We start from the raw sequence: 16,207 nt of genomic DNA, 5'->3' as shown, positions 1-16,207 counted from the left end.
CCCGGGCTCAAGTGATCCTCCTACCTCAGCCTCCAGAGAAGCTGGGATTACAGATTCATGCCACCACACCCAACTAATTTTTGTATTTTTAGTACAGATGGGTTTTCACCATGTTGGCCAGGCTGGTCTTGAACTGAACTCCCCCTGGATCACAAGTGATCCTCCCACCTTGGCATCTCAAAGTGTTGGAATTACAGGCATAAGCCACTGCACCCGGCCTTTGTGTTTTATTTTGGTGTTGTTGTTGTTGTTGTTGTTTTTTGAGAGTCTCACTTTGTCATGCAGGCTGGAGTACAGTGGCATGATCTCAGCTCAGTGCAAACTCTGCCTCCTGGGTTCCAGTGATTCTCCTGCCTCAACCTCCTGAGTAGCTGGTATTACAGGCGCCTGCCACCACACCCAGCTAATTTTTGTATTTTTAACAGAGATGGGGTTTCACCATGTTGGCCAGGCTAGTCTTGAACTCACCTCAAGTTATCCACCTACCTCGGCCTCCCGAAGTGCTGGGATTACAGGTGTGCGCCACCATGCCTGGCTTTTTTTTTTTTTTTTTTTGAGACAGGGTCTCACTGTTGCCCAGGCTGGAGTGCAATGGCTCCATCTCGGCTGACTACAACTTCTTCCTCCTGGATTCAAGCAATTCTCCCACCTCAGACTCCCATAGCTGGGACTACAGACATGCATCACCACGCCCGGCTAATTTTTATATTGTTTGGTAAAGTCAGGGTTTCACCATGTTGGCCAGGCTGATCTTGAACTATGACCTCAAGTGATCCACCCGCCTTAGCCTCCCAAAGTGCTGGGATTACAGATGTAAGCCACCACGCCCGGCCAATGTCACTGTACTTTTAAACTTTCGGTAACAAACACTTACGATCTTCATTTTATTTGACCCACGACAGCATGTGATATGACTGCTTGATCCCTCCTCCTCTATGACTTCTCTTCATTTGGCTTCCTCCCAGGTTTTCCTCCGATGTCACTGGCGGCCCTTTATCAATCTCCTTTGTTGGCCCCAGTTAGCAATTTTCTGCCTAATCTCTAAAGGGCTCCTTCATTCTCCATCTATGCTCCCTCTCTTTATGATCTTATGCCGGCTTGTGCCTTCCAATGCCTGTTGTATGCTGATGATTCCCCAGTTTATTTCTACAGGCCAGCTTCTCTGACACCTCCACACGGATGTCCAATGGCAGCACAAGCCTAACACAACCAAAACCGAGCCCTTTACCTTCCCCCATGGTCTCTCTCATCTCAATGAAAACTTCAACCTTCCACTTAGAGTCAATGAATCCTGCTGGCTTTGCCGTTAATAAATATACAGAATCTAATCACTTCTCACCACCTCTACTGCTATGACCCTGGTCCTAGCCAACACCATCTCTTGCCTGGATTACTTTATCAGCCTCCTAACTGGCTTTTTGGCTTCTGCCTCCCGCCTTACCACCCACTCTCTGTACAGCAGTCACAGTGATCCTTCTAAAATACAATTCAGATTCTATCCTTCCTGTGATCAAATCCTTCCTGGAGCTTCCTACCTCAGAGAAAAAGCCCACTTAATACCTGCCAGCAAGTCCTTCTGGAACTGGCACCCCTGCCTGCTCCACTCCTTCTGGTATATTAAGTATCAGGCACACGGCCTCCTGCTGGTCTCCACACAGCGGGCATATCCTGCCTTGGGTGGGCCTTTGCGGCCGCTGTTCTCTCTAGCTACAGTTCTTCCCCTACCCTAATTACCTATCTCCACAGCTCACTGCCTCACCTCCTTCAGGTCCTTTCTCAAATGTGGCCATCTCAGTGAGGCCTTCCCTGGCTTCCCTATTTCAAACCTGCGCAGTCCACCCTCAGGTACTTTCATCTCCCTTCCCTGCTTCAGCTTTCTCCGTCCGTCTTACGGCTATCTTGCAGAGTGTATATACATTTCCTCATTTGTTTGGTGCTTGTCTCTTCCTAAAGAATATAAGCCCCATGAGGCAGAGATTTTTGTCTGCTGTTAGATTCACATAATCCTCAAGTACCAGAGGAGCAACTGGCATAACTGGAAAAAGATGTCTGTTCACCATGTAACTTGAAGCAGTCCTGTAGAGATCATTGCTCCACAGGCTTCAGTTTTCCAGGGGTATCTGACCCTGCTTTCAGACCATTCCAGACCCTACAAAGGAGGAGCTCATTAAGATGAGCATAAATTGGTAGAAATGTGGTGGAGGGCGAATCTAGAAGCCTGAGGGGCCTAGCAGTGTCTGGTTAGTTCTTTTGCTAATCTGCCAAGTGATGTTGCGGTTGGTGGTTCTGTGGTGCAGTGGTGGGAGAAGGGGGGGGCGGCGCTTCATTTTTCCCATGGGGAGGCGGCACTGGTGCTTCTTCCTCCCTTAAACTCTATAATCCTCTTACTGAGCAGATCCCAAGGCTACTATTACTCAATGGAGGGAGGCCTCCCTGACTCAGAGTCCTAGGTCAGACCCAGGGTGGGGGTGGGGAGGTGTTGACAAATCCTTGGGTACCTTTAAAACATTTATATTTTCAGGAAGAAATATAAGACCAGTCAGTACCTGTACCTACTCACAGGACAGGCTGTGCACAAGGGAAGAGTGAAGGGCAGCTGACTCCTGAGTCAGTTTTTTTTTTATTTATTTATTTTTAATAAAAACAATTTAAAGCAGAAGAAACAGGGCCGGGCGCGGTGGCTCATGCCTGTAATCCCAGCACTTTGGGAAGCCGAGGTGGGCGGATCATGAGGTCAGGAGATCGAGACCATCCCGGCTAACATGGTGAAACCCTGTCTCTACTACAAATACAAAAAATTAGCCGGGTGTGGTGGCGGGCACCTGTAGTCCCAGCTATTCGGGAGGCTGAGGCAGGAGAATGGCGTGAGCCCGGGAGGTGGAGCTTGCAGTGAGCTGAGATCGTGCCATTGAACTCCAGCCCAGGTGACAGAATGAAACTCTGTCTCAAACCAAAAAAAAAAAAAAAGAAGAAGAAGAAGAAGAAATAAAATACTTAAGAGTTTCAAAGAAGAAAATAAAGATTGAGGGGTAGGGTATTCTAGGTAGGGGAAATACAGGATCCTAGGCCCAGGAGAGGAAGATGGAGAAAGAAACGAGGAGACAGGGAGGCAGGGAATGGAGAAGGCTGGGGAAGCATGTCATACCAGATGCATGCAGAAGACCTTCTACAACTCTTCTTCCATGAAGCCTACCCAGCTTCCGTGTGAATCAAACAGTGCATAGCACCTATGTGTGCCAGGCATTATTCTAAGCTGCTTTCATGGAGCAACTCCCTTAGGTTTTAAAAGTGGACTATAAGGCAGGTACCCATTATCCCCATTTACAGATGAGAAAATTGGAGCATGGAAGAGTGAGGTAACTTCCAAGACTGTAGGAGCCAGGAGCCAGTAAGCCATCAGAGCAGGAGCTCTTAACCACTCTACTGTACTGCCTCTCACTACCATTCCTGAACTCTAATGCTAAAAAGGTGTTCTATATCCTGACCGATTAGACTCTCCCTTCAACTAACTGCCATTCCTGGTCCTTTCGTGCCTGGTCCTGGTCACCAAGTCTTGGCCTGCACCTTTTCCTCCCCAAACCCATCTTCTCTAGGTGAAACCTCTGTCACTGCAGCATTTGTCATTTGACAGGTTCCCAAACCCTGTTCCTTAGTTCATCATGTCCTCTTGATGTGTGGCTCCTAACACTCCCAGGAAGTAAGATGAAGTTAAAGTGTTGAAATGACACGTCCCACTGCTTACAGTCCACTACGACTCCCAGGCAGACCAGTCGTCACTGCCTGAACATCAAGTCAGACCTTCCTGTGCTTATGGAAATAGAAGGGGGTCCCTTTACATCCACCCATTCCAAAGTTTATCCTGTTGCTCCTGACCTGTTGTTAGAGCTCTTTGAGGGTTTTCTAAGCCCGATTCTGTTCTCCAAAGCGCAAACAATCCCTCGTCTCATATCATCTGTAAACCTGAAGAGTATGTCTTCTACCTCTTCTCCTAAGTCAATCAGGGACTTTCCTCAAGCAGTCATCTGTCTATTAACCTTTGGATAAGGCAGTTCAATGCATCTGAAATCCAATGCCTTGCACCCCCCTCTCTATCCCAAGGTGCGAAGATAGCGAGTGGGCTACAGTGGAGAGAGGACTAGTGCTGAATTATATGACAGGTATGCCCCCAGCCCTGTCTTTACTATGCTGTGTACCTCTGGGCAACCCGCTACCCTCTCTGTGGCTCAGCCTTTCTATCTGTGACATGGGACTAATGACCATGGGCCTTCTTTACTGGCAGTGGCAATGCTGAGATGAGGGAGCAAATGTAAAAGACACTTGTATTATACACACCAAAATGTTACCTCTTAGGGGTCATTTCTATTTTTTTTTTATTGCTTACCTGTTTTTTTTTTTTTTTTTTTTTTTGGCAGGGGGTGGGGAGACAGGGTCTCACTCTGTCACACAGGTTGGAGTACACTGGCGTGATCTCGGCTCACTGGAACCTCCGTCTCCTGGGTTCAAGTGATTCTCCCAATTCAGTCTCCCAGGTAGCTGAGACTACAGGTGAGCACCACCATGCCCAGATAATTTTTGTATTTTTAGTAGATATGGGGTTTTACCATGTTGGCCAGGCTGGTCTCAATCTCCTGGCCTCAGGTGTTCTGCCTGCCTTGGCCTCCCAAAGTGCTGGGATTACAGGCGTGAGTCACCATGACCTGCTGCTTATCTGATTTTTCTACATTTTCTAAAATGAACATGTGCTGTGTCTAGTAAGAATTAAAAAAAAAAAAAAAAAAAGGTTTTACAAGCATGATATAAACGATTGTGGAGAATAAGATGAAGCAGAAAAAGCTGAAGACGCCTACCTCAAGATCCATGTCATGGAATTCTCTGCAGATGCCCAAGAGCAGTAGGTGACACAGACGTGGTGCCATGGCAGGATGGCCGTGACATACAGTTGAAGAAAACAGTGAGTGGCCGAGCTGCGCATCTGTGACACACTCATTTTGTTTAAGACACTGATGCAGAGCTACACACACTTGCCCCACAACCTAAACTACTGGGAGGGGAAACCAGTCTAAGAACAGGAGGGAAGGGAGAATGAGGGGGACTGCTGGGGAGATAAATACCTTTATTCATGTTTGTAGTTTAAATTGTTTTTAAAACGAGCATCAACATCTTTTGTAATAAAGTGGAGTAGAAGAGTCAGGAGTCTTGTAAATGGATCTCACTCGAGTAAAGGCAGCCCAGGAGCTGCAGGCACATAATGACACCAGTAAAGCAGCAAAGCTCTCCTGCTGCTCAATCTTACAGAAATGTTTAGTCTTGTTCTCAGTCCTCCTGTGCCTTTCCAAGTGCACGCCTAGCTGATTGCTTTCTAAGGTCCCACATAAGCACCCACTTAACAAATATTTGAGAAGCATGAAGTCCCCAAGAGAGGAAAGGAAGAACCAGAGTGAAAGGACAGATAAAACAAGAGGTTTCAAATCTCAGGGAGCCCAGAAAGACTTCTTAAGCATCAAAGCACCCTAGAGATTCAGAAAATTGGCCCATGCTGTCACCTCCCAATTCTCACATAATTCTGACAGCAGCTTCTGGATTTTATATTATACCTGCATGACAGCCGGCTCTCAGTAAGAACATGGGTCAAAAACTGCAATCTCACTCCTCAGGACTCAGAGCCAGGAGAAGGAGTGTGCGCGATAAGATAGGGAAATGCCAGAACCAGAGTGACTTATTGATGACACTTGGGGAATTCATTCAGAGAGTGCAAGGTCTCACACGCCAGGTCATGTTGGGCTTCTAACCAGTCCGGATCTCAGCCCATCCAGCAGGAGACAGAAGGGACTCTCTTGAGTCAGGTAAAGCACTGCCTCTGTTCACTGAGCGAGCATTACAAGCAGTGATGACCAGGAGTCTGTCTATAAACCCTGTTTCCTTCCGGGGCTCTCCCTCCCAAGGTGCCCCGTCCCTCCGCTCCTGCTCACTTGGCTGCCACAGCCCTGGGGGTCTCTCCAAGATGCAGGGTCGAAGGTGGCCGTGAGCCAGGGGAATAAGAACTCCCCAGAGCTCCCTACAGGGCCCATACAGCACAGCCTATGCCTCACCAAGCCACTGGCCCTGGCCCCGAATTTGGCCCCCTTCCTGGTGGCCTATGAGGATGAATAGTGTAAAGAGAGGCAACTGGAACCTGAGAGGGCTGATCCTCAGGGTCTCTCAGTTCTATAGCAACAGGACAACATGACCTTGACAAGGAACACCATTTCCTGCTTCAGCTGGAGCCAGTTTTCCCCAAAACAACTGCTCTGGGGAAGGACACCAGGGTAATATGAGGAGCAGACGCTGGGTCTTTCTACTTACCAAGTGCTCTCAGGTGCTACTGGCCATGGGGATGGCTGCTAACTGGAAGATGACAGGTGGGTGGGCTGCTGGTGGGTCACCAGAGCAGAAGGTCACTAAGAGCCACTCTAGAGTGCTCCAGAGTCGTTGTTACAGCCCTCCTTTCTCGCTGCCTCCTCAAGAACCTCCACCCAAATCCTGGGGCGTCCCAAGCACGTAGGCGGTGTTTCCCCACCCACAATGACCTGCTTGGCAAGGCTTGGCACACCTTTCCCCCATTAATGCTTCCTGTCTCCCTCTCTCCCCCAAGGAACCCAGGCAGGCTGAGGCAATACCTTCCTTCATCCACCTGGACTGCCCTTGGAATTCCTGGGCCAATCTGGGGATCCCAGGCATCAACCCTAAAGTGGGCCACTCTCAGGTACGTGCAGCCTGTACTTGCCGGTCTGGGCAGGCGGAGGCTGGAACGGTGCCAGCAGCTCACCTCTGTAACACAGCGTGGAAGCATTTATTTCAAGGGTGGCTGGGGAGCGTCCAACAGCCCGCCTCCCAGCTTGCAGGACAGCCTGCCACATGCAGGGGAGGAACCAGTTTGCTTTGGGCAAACTGCCTCACTTCTCTGAGCCACCCTTGAAATAAATACTTCCGTGCTGCGTTACAGAGGTGAGCTGCTGGTGCCGCTCCAGCCTCCGCCTGCCCAGACCGGGAAGTACACGCTGCATGTACCTGGCACTGGCACTGGCCCATGTTAGGGTTGGTGCCTGGGATCCCCAAATTGGCCCAGGAATTCCAAGGGCAGTCCAGATGGATGAAGCATGGCACCCCTCTCTTCCCTCTCACCTGTCAGGGCCTACAAGGCTTGGTGCTCTTCTGCTTGGTTCTGAGCACTACTTCCGAGTGCTCAGTGACACAATAACAACAACCAGCCACCTAACAAAGGAGGCAGCTTGGCACAAGGACAAGGGCAGGGCTTTGTCCCCAAACAAAAATGGGTTTGAATCCTAGCTCTGTCACTCACTAGCTGAGTAGCTTTGGGCAAACTATGTCACTTCTCTGAGTGTCTATTTCCTTATATGTACAATCTTACATAACTCAGAGATGACTTGGCTATGGTTACAGGGAGAGATGGCTGGAGAGCTTGGTCCCAGGTCCTGGCACACCGGCCTCCAGAGTTTGTCTGACTATACTAGGATGTTTCTTGACTGCAGCTACACATGACAGAGAAAACGGTGGTCTCTTTTCCTAAATGGCTGTCAGCAACTCCCAAAGTCAGGGAAAAGTCCTTTCAAAGTTCACTGCCTTAATACAAAAGGAGACTTCACAGATGCCAACTTAACTAGGTGAATCAAGTTAGCATCACCTTTACTAGGGCCAGCTGGCACTACTGTGCCTCCTGATGTAAGCAACAGGAAGCACACATCACCTATGTGGGTTCCTACCAACAACGTAAACCTGAATCTAATCACAAGGAAACGATCCAACAAACATGGAATGTGGACAATCCATGACACAACATCAAGCAAATGTACCAAATCGTTAGCAACTGGCGAATCTTGGTGAAGGAAATACAGAAGTTCATTGTATTATTTTTTTAACTTTTCTCTAGTTTTAACCTTTAAGAGTAACTTTTAAATATTAAATATGTGTAGTATTACTCTTAAATCATCAAGTGATTTTTATTTGGCATTCATTTTATGTTAATGCTCTCTTCTGCATTTTCTATTATCAGATGTCTGTATCAGGTAGAGATCATTTTTACATGCTAATGAAATATATAAATCTTATATCATAATATATTTGTCCATAATAACAATAAACTATGCATTTATTTTATTATTTTAATTTTTGAGATGGGGTCTTGCTCTGTCACCCAGACTGTCACCACCCGGAGTGGTGCTATCATAGCTCACTGCAGCCTCAAACTCCTGGGCTTCAGTGATCCTCCTGCCTCAGCCTCCTGAGTAACTGGGACTACAGGCACATGCCACCATGCTGGCTGATTTTTTTGATTTTCAGTAGAGACAAAATCTTTCTCTGTTATCAGGCTGGTCTCAAACTCCTGAGCTCAAGCCATCCTCCTGCCTTGGCCTCCCAAAGTGCTGGGATTACAGGTGTAAGCCACTGTGCCCAGCCAAACCACCAACCATGCATTTATTTATTATTTATTTTTTTTTATTTTTTTTTTTTTTGAGACGGAGTCTCGCTCTGTCGCCCAGGCTGGAGTGCAGTGGCGCGATCTCGGCTCACTGCAAGCTCCGCCTCCCGGGTTCACGCCATTCTCCTGCCTCAGCCTCCCGAGTAGCTGGGACTACAGGCGCCCACAACCGCGCCCAGCTAATTTTTTGTATTTTTAGTAGAGACGGGGTTTCACCGTGGTCTCGATCTCCTGACCTTGTGATCCGCCCGCCTCGGCCTCCCAAAGTGCTGGGATTACAGGCGTGAGCCACCGTGCCCGGCCCCAACCATGCATTTAATGTTATATCTGTTTTCTCTTTTTTTTTTAAAACAGAAACATCTGAAATTTTATCACAGAAAAAATAATTCCATTTATTATTATGACCACTCCTTATTTAAAAACTCATAAAGTGTTAGGAAAGATATAGAATAACATGTTTTTGGGAATTCCAGGGAATTTCTATTACTTGTTCCTCAATCCTACAAGTTAATAACTGTTGGGAATTTGGAAGCACCAGCATCTTGATGGCCAGCCTTTGTTATGACCCCTGCTCCCACATGGCAATCTTCCACATAGTAGCTCCAGCCAGAGAGACCCACTCAAATAAAATATCATTTATGGGACTGTTTCAGGCACCATGTACAAAAGCACTGACCTAGACCCCTATGGGGAGAGATGACAAAAGGAATAAAACACAGCCTGCCCTTGAAGAGGTAGGTATACAAACTGTGTGATGGAGGCCACATAAGAGGTGGCCACTGTGGAGGAAGAAATATTCCAGCTTGGGAGCAGCAGGGATGATTCTGGAGTAGGTATAATGGCCCTTCTACTAGCTGGGCCAGAAAACTAGAAAAGGCACTCTCAGGGAAGGCCAAGGTGAGTCAGGCAAGGCAGCCGAGAACACAGGGCACATCTGGGAATGGCGAGCTGTCCACTTTGGCTGTGGCACCCCACTCTCTGAAGGACAGATAAAGGGCCAGGACCTGGCTAGCCTTGAATTCCTAGTTGCTAAGGTGTGTAGTAGACTTAATTCTGAGGCCCAGGGTTCCGCCGTCTGGTTCCAATGACTATAACGGTGGAGAGGGGCAAAGAAAGTCACCAGAGGCCTTCAGAAATGACACAGTGATAGAGGGTGAGGGTCTGAAATCTCATCTCCCACCCTTTCAAAGCAATACACTTCCTGTATTTTCCCAGGCATAGCTCTTTGCACATTTTCTTGCTATTGCATTTTAATTCTTTATTTTGGGGAATGTGCTATTTATTTGCCTGCTTGATTTATAATTGGGGTATAACATACTCATGGTTAGAGTATGCAATCTGCATTAATCTTAAGTATAATAAGCCCCATAAATTCCTACATTTATATACCACCATAAAACCATCATCACCCAGGCCAGGCGCGGTGGCTCATGCCTATAATCCCAAAACTTTGGAAGGCCGAGGCAGGCGGATCACCTGGGGTCAGGAGTTCGAGACCAGCCTGGCCAACATGGTGAAACCCCATTTCTACTAAAAATATAAAAATTAGCCGGGCAGGGTGGCAGGCACCTGTAGTGCCAGTCACTCGAGAGGCTGAGGCAGGAGAATCGCTTGAAGCCAGGAGGTGGAAGTTGCAGTGAGCCGAGATCGCGCTATTGTACTCCAGCCTGGGGTACAAGAGCAAGGCTCCGTCTCAAAAAAACAAAACAAAACAAACAAAAAATAAACCAAAAAAACCCATCACCCAGGTCAAGACAGTAAACATTTCCGGCACCCCAGAAGGTTCTTTGTGCCCCTGACCAGCTAATCTCCACAATAAGAAGTAACTACTCTGCTTTTTTTGAGAAAGGGTCTTGTTCTGTTGTCCAGGCCAAGTTGGAATGCAGTGGTGGCCTGATCAGGGCTCACTGCAGCCTCAGCCTCCTGGGCTCAAGCTATCCTCCCACCTCGGCCTCCCAAAGTACTGGGATTACAGGTGTGAGTCACTGTGCTCAGCTGTAACCACTATGCTGACTTCTATCACCATCAGTTAAGTTTTGCCTGCTGTTGTGCATCTAGTTTCTCCTGGTTGGAGTCAGAGCCCACAGAGGGCAGGCACTGAGAGGTTCCTGCTGCCTTGTGGCCCTCTACAGTGCTGGGCACACAGCAGGCATTTAGATGTCTGCTAAGTCAATGATTAGACCAGGGTGGTGGAAGCGTGTCCATGGACACCAACCCTCTGCCACGTGTTTGCACCTTCTGTCCACGCTGCTCTCCTGCCCGAAATGCCCTCCTCCCCTTTTTCTTTGTCTCATTCCTACCTTCCCCCTTTTTTTTTTGAGACAGAGTCTTACTCTGTCACCTAGGCTGGAGTGCAGTGGCATGATCTCGGCTCACTGCAACCTCCACACCCCAGGTTCAAGTGATTGTCCCACCTCAGCCTCCTAAGTAGTTGGGATTACAAGTGTGCACCACCATGCCTGGCTAATTTTTGTAATTTTAATAGACATGGGGTTTTGCTATGCTGCCCAGGCTGGTCTCAAACTCCTGACCTCAAGTGATCTGCCCACCTTGGCCTCCCAAAGTGCTGGGTACAGGCGTGAGCCACTGCACCCAGCCTCTCCTCTTTATTTTTTTTTTGAGACGGAGTCTCGCTCTGTTGCCCAGGCTGGAGTGCAGTGGCGCGATCTCGGCTCACTGCAAGCTCCGCCTCCAGGGTTCACGCCATTCTCCTGCCTCAGCCTCCCGAGTAGCTGGGACTACAGGCGCCCGCCACCACGCCCGGCTAATTTTTTGTATTTTTAGTAGAGATGGGGTTTCACCATGTTAGCCAGGATGGTCTCGATCTCCTGACCTCGTGATCCGCCCGCCTCGGCCTCCCAAAGTGCTGGGATTACAGGCATGAGCCACCGCGCCGGCCCTCCCCTCTTTTTAAAAAAAAGGTTTGGCTCAAGTTCCATCCCCTTCCCGGAAGCTCTCCTCTTCCTGCCCCCGCGGCACGTGCTGCCCACCACACTCCTCTGCAGATGCTGCCTCGCACGTTCTCTCTGAGCGGGTATGTATGCACATCTACAGCCTGCTCCCCATCCTGTCTCAGTCTCTCAAAGGAAAGATCCTGTTTTAGTCTGCATTAAACAAGCCCCAACTCCTCTCACTTCCTCCTTGTTTGCAGAGTATCCTAAGCTGCAAAAAATTTCTTCTGGTCTGTCTTCCTCACAGGGCTAGAAGGATCACACTGGAAAACATCTGTGAAGAGGTTTTATAAGCCACAGTCCACTTAACACACATCATATGTACAACAACAAAGTTTTTTTTTAAAAAAAAGAATGGCCGGACGTGGTGGCTCACGTCTGTAATCTCAGCACTTTGGGAGGCGGAGGTGGGCAGATAATTTGAGGTCAGGGGTTTGAAACCAGCCTGGCCAACATGGTGAATCCTCATCTCTACCCAAAATACAAAAATGAGCCAGGCGTGGTGGTGAGCGCCTGTAACCCCAGCTACTTGGGAGTCTGAGGCAGGAGAATCTCTTGAGCCTGAGAGGTGGAGGTTGCAGTGAGCAGAGATCGTGCCACTCCACTCCAGCCTGGGAGACAGAGCGAGACTCCATCTCCAAAAAAAAGAATGCAGTGTATCTGTATATGCTGATGTGGAAAGATTCCCAAGTTACACTTAATAAAAAAACAACTAGGTGTCAGAGCAAGTTAGTGTGCTCCCCACTGCCACGGTTAAGAGCAGGAAGAGGATAAAAACACACGCACATGAGAGTGCACATGGAAAAACTGTGGAAAGAAGGATAGCCAGGAAACCAATCACCTTCACCTTCACCCCTGGGGCTGGGGTGGGGGATCCTGAGTCCAGTCAGTCCCTTTCTGTCATACCACATTCTGATCTATGTGTTATTTTGTATTAATAAACATTTTAACATAAAAATAAACTAAAATGAGGGGCTGAACTTATACCACCACCAGAGTGCTCCCCAGCTTCCTAGAGTTCATCCTGAGGGTAAACCATGGGCAGCCTGCTGAAATCTGGGCTCCGGCCCAGAAGCCACACAGATGCTGCAACAGGCCTGGGGTCAGAAATTCAGCACTAGTCAAAGCAGAGAGAAGAAAAGAGCCTGTGAGCTCACCGACAGCAACTCTTGGGGGCCTGGTAAAGAGCAACAATGGACACAACTCCACCTTTTGCTTGGCAGTCAAAACCTGGGAGCTCAGAGCCTAGGGCCAGAGAGGAATAAGGGGCCCAGGACCCTCTGTGGGTCAACACTGCCCACCCTGTTGTGTGACCCAAACTGATCTAGGACTGGTTCAATTTCCAGTTTATAAATTTGTCAGGTGGGGAAAGCAGGCTTCCCCACCTCCTGACAAACATATAAACCAAGATTGGGAGATGCAATCTAAAGGAAAGGGCAGAAGCAACAAAGACCTCCAGGGTGCTGCGAGTCTTCACCACACTAAGGGCCCCACGCAGCACAAGACAGGGCCCCCTGGGACCAGAAACCATCCTGTGCTGGAGATGGTAGGACAAAGGCTGCAGCAACCTTTCTGCAAGGCCAGGTCTGTCTCTGTCTCTCACATCTATCGAGCAGCCCATTCTGAAGCCTTGCTCTTCACCTTGAGGAGTTCATCTTCAGGGTTATCAACAAACTCCCATTGCCAGGCCAACAGTGAGGTAGATTCTATTATCATTTTCCTGTTTTATGTCTGGGTGGAGTCTTGGCAGGAGTCTTGACCTTGAAGTTGGTCTCCTTGAAGTTATTCCGTCATCTCCAATATTCCCCAAGATCCAAAGAGCCAAGTACCAAATGAACCAAGTATTTGTTTGTTTGTTTGTTTTTAAGATGGGGTCTCGCTCTGTCACCCAGGTTGGGATGCAGTGGCATGACCACAGCTCACTGTAGCCTCAACCTCCTGGGCTCATGCAATCCTTCCACCTCAGCCTCCCAAGTAGCTAGGACTACAGGTGTGTACCACCACAACTGGCTCACTAAAAAACCAAATTTGTAGAGGTGGGGTCTCACTACGTTGCCTAGGCTGGTCTCAAGCAATCCTCCTGCCTCAGCCTCCCAAAGTTTTGGGATTACAGGTGTGAGCCACCATGTCTGGCAACCAAGTATTGTTCATCTAAGTTCTCAGTATCTCCCTAATTCAGTATCATCATTTCTCTTGCGCGCTCTCTCTCTTTTCTTTTTCTAAAAAAAAAAAAAGGAGTTGGGAATCTCGCTATGTTGACCAGGCTAGTCTCAAGCTCCTGGCCTCAAGTGATCCTCCCATTTTGGCCTCCCAAAGTGTTAGGATTACAGGCGTGAGCCACCGAGGCTGGCCAACTCTCATCTTTCCCATCTGAATTACTGCAACAGTCTCTAAGAGGGTCCCTTGCTTCACTCTTTGCCTCCTTCCCTGTCTGCAGCAAGACTGATCTTTCTAGATCACAAACCTGATCATATGTAATTCCCTGTTTAGAAATCTTTAAAACTCCCTGCTACTGTCAAAAAAAATCCCAACTCCTGATGGTACAAGGCCCATCTTGATCCAGGATTGCTTCCCTTTCTAGCTTGCTCTCCCGCCACTCCCCCAGGTCAAATGTACCTTGCTCTCAACACATGGCCCCAGGTCTTGGACATTCCCTTCCAGCTGGCCTCCTTCCTTACCTAGCTAGGTCCGTTCTGCCCTTGAGGAAGACCCTCCTTTAGGAAGCAAGTCTTCCTTGCCCAGCATGGGTCAGGTGGGTTGGCTAGGCTCTGCCTCAACTTCTCAGCTGTACGATGGGGCCAACCCCTACTGCCTGACAGCCTGGTGAGAGAGCACGACGCAAAGAATGCGAAGGGCCTTGAAAATGACTAGGAACTACAAATACAAAGCATTAGAACCACCACCAGAGGAATACTGCTTTCTCCTCCCATTTTGAAACAGCTCTCTTGGAGGTCCTGGATGACCTCCTCTTGCCCCACCGCCCCCCCATCTAAGAGGCCCTTGGCTGCTGCCCTGGTCCTGTTCCATCTCACTGCTGCAATGGTTCTGTCAACCACTTCCTCCTGAGGACAGGAGGGTAACTTGCCCAGGGTCACAGTCAAACCTCATAAGAATTGCCTTCCCCTCTGGGGGATTTGCACTCTGCTTGTTCTTCCTTCACTCGCCCTTGAAATGATGATCCTCCTTCCCTACCCCCACCGCCCTCCCCACCCCATTCTGTTCTTGGCTGGCTTCCCTGCTCAATCCATCCACTGCACAATCCAGCCACTGGCAATTTCACACACCATGACTGCATCCCACACCACTGTCTGGGGTCTCTCTCCTGCTGACTGTGTAAATACCACACAGAAGCTTCGCAGGGGCCTCATAATATGTTCAAAACACAATCAATTATCTTCATGCCAGGCCACAGGTGTCCCTGGCAGGCAGCAAGTTCTCCATTTGTTTGCTAAGCTGATCACCATATGCTTCTTTCCCCTCCTGCCACCCCAACCGCTACACCTCTAGTGCTTCCCACCCAAGTCAATGGGACACCATCCCTCGGGCACACAGGCTGAACTCCAGCACCAGTGGGTCCTCTCTCACCACTCACTTATCCATTCTCCCCTTTCCTTGACTGGCCGGGTTCAAGCCCTGCCCACTCCTCACCTAGATCTGCCTCTCCACTCCTGTCAGTGACATTTCTAAGCCCAGCCATGATCTGTCACACCCTTGCCCACAAAATCCAACTCCTTCATGTGGGATCCAAGGCTTTCCACACTCTGGCCCCAACATACGGGTGCAATCACTACCCAGTGGGCTAGTGGGCTAGCACTACCAGTAGCACTAATAATAATAATAATAGTAATAATAATAATAACAACACATACTGAATGCTTCCCATATGTCTCTTCATCTCCATCACAGCCCTGTTGGGGAGGATCCATAGGATCAAAATTTGACAGATGAGGAAACTGAGGACAGGAGGGTAACTTGCCCAGGGTACGACCTCATAAGGATTGCACTGTGCCAGAACAATCTTTTAATCCTTTAACCTTCTCTGACACTTTCAAACTCCTTGGGGGCTGGGATATGCCTGTTTAGAAAATCTCTGCAGCAGGCTTCCCATTGCCTCTCTAACTTCCCAAAGGAAACAGCAATAGATGTTCTTGGGATCAGAATGAAAGATAATGTGGGTGTCCCAAGTTATTCCTAGAATTTTTGAGTTCCGAGAAGGAATATCAATGTTTAATTGTCAATAAATTTTGTAGTAAGTAGAAGTATTTTTACACATAATTAACATGATAGCATACCAAGACCTCTGGTTAAATTAATATGGGTGAAACAATTATACCCATTTCACAGGACCTGGAGAATTTTACTGCTCTAAAATTTCATTTTATGGCAAGCACAGTATAGGTGATGCCAGGTGCCTGGTTAGAACATGCCTCCTGACAACGACCCCGTTCCTGGAGTAAAGTCTCCTGGCAGTGCCATGGCATGTCCAGGAATGAATGCTCTCCTGCCACTGGCCTCTAATTGCCTAATGGGCCTGGGACTTGGCTCTTCAAACACATGGCTCCCATCCCAGAGCTTCCCACTAAGCCAACTATTTCTGTTTCCTAAGGTTCCAGAGGCTACTGCTGACGTCAGAATGGAGGGGCAAAAACAAACCCCAACAGCAACAATGATAACAATGACAAAAAGGAGACAGCAGAAGAGGGGACATAGAGGAAACAAACTACAGGCAAGAATGTCTGCATGATGAACTCGAGACTGTGCCCCTGGAGGGTACGTGAGA

General features: G+C 48.5%; 1 protein-coding gene across 6 annotated transcripts in view; it reads right to left on the bottom strand.

The window, feature by feature from the left end:
• Positions 1 to 16,207, bottom strand: part of PPARD (peroxisome proliferator activated receptor delta) — an 86,542-nt gene that overhangs the window by 28,716 nt on the left and 41,619 nt on the right. The window contains exon 1 of one of the 6 annotated variants that reach the window (XM_009204979.4): positions 6,343 to 6,769. The exons of the other annotated variants lie outside the window; for them this stretch is intronic. The gene's annotated coding sequence lies outside the window, so the exon portion shown is untranslated. Of the gene's footprint in view, positions 1 to 6,342; positions 6,770 to 16,207 lie in introns of those variants that run through there. 6 annotated transcript variants of the gene reach the window in all.

This window comes from Papio anubis, chromosome 6, assembly GCF_008728515.1.
Source record: "Papio anubis isolate 15944 chromosome 6, Panubis1.0, whole genome shotgun sequence".
NCBI lineage: Eukaryota > Metazoa > Chordata > Mammalia > Primates > Cercopithecidae > Papio > Papio anubis.
Note: the sequence above shows the minus strand (reverse complement) of the source record. Positions and strands in the feature narration are given on the sequence as shown.